This window comes from Olea europaea, chromosome 4 (genome assembly GCF_002742605.1).
Source record: "Olea europaea var. sylvestris chromosome 4, O_europaea_v1, whole genome shotgun sequence".
NCBI lineage: Eukaryota > Viridiplantae > Streptophyta > Magnoliopsida > Lamiales > Oleaceae > Olea > Olea europaea.
The window spans coordinates 8,989,926-8,994,493 of record NC_036240.1 but is presented as its reverse complement, the minus strand read 5'-3'; the positions used below and the strand labels follow the sequence as shown (position 1 = coordinate 8,994,493).

At 36.1% G+C, this 4,568-nt stretch overlaps 1 pseudogene; it reads left to right on the top strand.

Moving 5' to 3' along the window:
* Positions 1 to 1,941: 1,941 nt before the first annotated feature.
* LOC111392998 lies at positions 1,942 to 3,628 on the top strand (annotated as a pseudogene).
* The last annotated feature ends 940 nt before the right edge of the window (positions 3,629 to 4,568 follow it).

Sequence of the window (4,568 nt, the reverse complement as noted above, 5' to 3'; positions counted from 1 at the left end):
AAGACATTATTAAGAACCAATGATTTGTCATTTAGTGTGTTCAAATGATTTGTACCAATATGAAAAATATGGAGTCTGTTACCATTACCAACAGCAAGAGTTTCCTTACCACCATACTCATGTGCCTCAGACAGGTTCTTCTTCTCAGCAGTAATGAGATGGTTGCTGGCTCCTGAGTCTGCAAACCAAGCAGGATCTGATACAGTACTTGATGAAGCTATAAGAGCTGCTGGTCTTGAGGAGTTGTTCTGGTAGTGCTGTTCAGGCCTTGTGCCCATATACCTTTCATCGAACGATTGAAACATTTTCTTCTGAATGATTGCTCAAACCATAGATTTTACATGGTCCTTTGTTCTCATTTTATCTGCTGATTCTACCTCTGCTCCTTCCACCTCTATTGTAGTAGCTCTTTTCTCTATAGTTGGACCTACCTCCTCTGTTGATATTTGATCTGTGCACAAAATTTGCTGAGGTGTGACTCAAGTTAATTGAAGCTAGGTTGTTTTTCACAGTATTAAGGTGCTCAATTCGACTTTCAAAAGTCATCAGTATAGATTGCAACTCAGGCCAAGAGATGGAGTCTTTGCTGTTGATTTGAACCACTATAGGAGTGTGCTCCTCATCTAGTCCAGCCAACACTTGTCTAATAAGATCATTGTGAGGGATGCTTTTTCCCGCAATTTTGAGATTATCTGCTAGTTGTTTAATTGTGTTTAAGTACTGATCAATATTCATTGATCCCTTTCTTGTCCTTTGAAGTTCATTGATAAGGAAAATAACTTTTGAATTATTTATTACCCCAAAACTTTCCTAGACAGCATTCCAGAGGTTGCAAGACTTTGTAGATCCCATCACTCTCATGGTGATCTCAACAGTCACTGATGAATAGAGCCAACCCATCAGTAGTTGGTCAGTAGATATATATTTCACATATTCAGTTTTTGGTGTCATTTCGATAGTAATTCCAGCAGCATCTGTAGTTTGTGTTGCCAAAAATTCTGCTTGGCAAGCTTTTGTTCCTATGATAAATCCTTCAAGATTATGGTCTTTAATGATGGGCATCACCATGTTCTTCCACAGTAAAAAATTGTTCCTATCAAGCTTTACCGGTGGAACTTGAGTGAGACTGATTCCAAACAATGGCAACTGATTTCCTCCCAACATTGAAGGCATCAATGTGCTTGAGGTTGGTTGAGCTGACTGTGAGTTGGATCTGATGTTAGCCATTGTATGGCTCTGATACCAAGTTTAAATTTGATAATATTGCAGAGGTGAAATTGATGCAGAAGCAGGGAGCTGAATGTGTGATATAATTGTATTTTTGCTTGATAATATACACCGAATATGATACAGTATATATAGCCACTTTTGAAGTGGTGAGCAAGTAAAAAAAGAATCAAATTACATGTGTTATACACTTAAGAATAAGATACAGTTGTAACTAACTAACATAGCACCACAGGTGCACATTAGCACTGGTCAATTCTCCTATTCAACATGTGAGCTGCTAAGGTGTGATAATACACTTTAACATCCATCTACTAGTGATTTTCTTTTCAACGCTGCAAAATCTCAACAACTACTTGCTTGTAAGATAAAATCTCTTTTTTTTTTTGCTCCTCGGGGCATAGTCCAGTGGTGTAAAAGACAGGAGTAAGGTTATCTCACGCCTTACTGGCAGCCACAGTGTGGGGGTTCGATTTCTGAGACATGAAATTAGACTCCTTGTAGGCGCAGTGTACAGACAGCTCTTGTTTCCTGATCTGTTGGGACACATTTCGCGATTTACTTCCCCCACAAAGCTCTAGGGAAGAAGCGATGGGGGCCCTCAAAGTTGAAGTTCAATCTTTTTTTAAAATCGCGTTTTTGTACATCATTCTTGTAGTAGTTAAAATCTTATGTCATCTTTCTTAGTCCAAGCAAGAAAAGACTTTCGACAAAATGGGCTCGTCTCTTCTTCCATTTTCAGCAATTCGGGCTTCTTTGTTCTTCATCAGTAAATCTATTTGTTTTGATTTGACAGTAGAGCAGCAAATGGGCACGACAAGGCACTACAAATTTGAAGTACGTAGTGCATGCATTTTCGATTAGCAGTGGAGCGTATTGTATATTTGTTGTGTTGTAATGTCTGTGCAGATACAGCTTCACAATGTGACCAGATTATGCCACAGTAAACTCATGCTTACTGTCAACGGCAATTTCTCGGGGCCTCGTGTCAAAGAATGTCAGCTTTCACAGGTGAGTTAGTGCAAAATATTCCACTCGTCAAAATAGAAATAAGAAGAAAATAGACTATTGTTTATTGTAGTTGTCAATGTGGTCTAATACTTATTAGGCATGGCGTTTGGCAAATCTTGAGCGGGTGGGAAGATGGACCGGCATATGTAACCCAATGCTCGTCCAAAGTGGCCAGAGCTATGTTTACAACTTCACCATTATTGGGCAGAAAGGAACCCTATTTTGGCATGCTCACATTTCGTGGTTACGAGCCACTCTATACGGACCAATCATCATTCTCCCCAAGAAAACGGTATACTAACATTGAATACACACACACACACACACGATCCTATGGCAGGAGAAAGGTGGAAGTGGAAAACTGATACAGCAAACCAGGCGCTTCGAACAGGAGCTGGACCAAATGTTCCTAATGCTTACACCATTAATGGATTCCCCGGTCCATTGTACAATTGTTCTGCCAATTGTATGTACTTTTCTCCTCTTCGTTCACTTGATCAACTGGCTAGAATCTTGCCATTTGATGGAAGTTTTTGATTAGATTCATTTTAGAAACTCTTGGGCTGAAGGTGAGACCTGGAAAGACATATCTGCTTCGTATAATCAATGCTGCACTCAATGACAATCTGTTTATCAGTATTACGAATCACACAATCACCGTTGGTGAGGTCGAAGCAGTTTACGTTAAGCCATTTGAAACCAATATATCTCCTAATAATGCCTGGACAATCCACCTATGTTCTTCTAACGACCAAGCCTAATCCATTAAACACCACCTTCTTGATGGCAGCCATGCCAAACTTCTTCGATCAAGGTACATTGTTAACTCTAATGTTGCTCGGAATTCATGAATTTGAAAAAATTTCTGCTAAAGACAGCTCAAAAATTTCAATCATGGGCCTCCAACTCCTTACCCTTCCACCAACCAACGCAACTTTCGTTGCAAATTTCAATGTAAGTTTAGCAAATTGGCGACTGTCCAATTTCCAGCCATACCCCAATCCATTGACAAGCATTTCTTCTTTACCGTAGGCCTTGGAAGCAATCCACACCCCGAAAACCAAACTTGTTAAGGGCCTAATGGCACGACATTTGCAGCTTCCGTTAACAATGTCTCTTTCACACTCCCTTGAATATCACTTCTTCAAGCCCACTTCTATGGACAATCAAATGGTATATAATATATATACCACCGATTTCTTGAGCTTTCCTATTACTCCATTCAATTACACAGGCAAGCCACCTAACAATACAAAGGTGGCTAATGGAACCAAAGTGGTTGTGCTTCCTTTACCTGTGTGGAACTAGTATTGTAGGACACCAGCATTCTTGGTGCTGAAAGCCACTCCATCTTTATGGCTTGGAACTTTATTCCTCAAAAGGACCCTAACAATTTCAAAGAAATACTATAGGCATGACTTCTGGCGGTTCCGAGCTGATAATCTAAGTTTGTCTAATTTGTAATCAGATAAGATGCGAAATTAATATTTGACTTTAAATAAATATAAAAAAGTAAATTTTTAATAACTTTTAATTAAAAAACATCAATAAACCCAAAAGCTTACTAAAGAGGGTGTATTCAATCGAGATTTTTGAAAATTTTGATGGGCTTTTTTTAAGTGATGACTTTTGTGAATTTCGTGGATCTTTTAAAAATTTGTATAAAATTAGTAGAAGTCTTTCGTAGGTTTCTATGGATTTTCATTTTAAAATTTTTGTAGACTTTTGTGGATTTCAAAAGATTTTTGAAAACTTTCATTTGAAATAGAATTCACATGAATTTGGTACAAAATTCTCATATATGAGGTGTTCATTCCCATAATTCTCTTTCTTCTTCCCATATAATAAAAAAAAATTGAAAAAATAAAAATTTAAGACCTTATTAAATAATTAATAATCAAAACTATACGTATATATAGTTTTTTCATAAAAATTTATAATTTAATGAAAAAATAATATTTTTCACAAAAAATAAATGAAAAAAGGAAAAAAAGTTATAAGAATCCAATTTAATTTTTTCATAGAAAATAGAGATAAATAATAAGAAAGAGAAAGAAAACTAAATGAAATATAATAAATAGAAAAAAAAAAAATTTAACATTGCTATAGAAGGTTAAAGGAAAGAAAGATTGGAAAAAAAAATTCCTTTTTTTTTGTGAAAATCTCCCAAAATCTCGTTATTAATGAGAGACAAATTTTAAAATATAATATGAGTAATTTTTGCTTATAAGTTAGTGCTCCAGAGACTTTTATAAAAGTTTTTAGGAGTCATTAAAATTTGAATATCCCAAAATTTATAGAGATTTTTAAAAAGTTTTAATTGAATACAT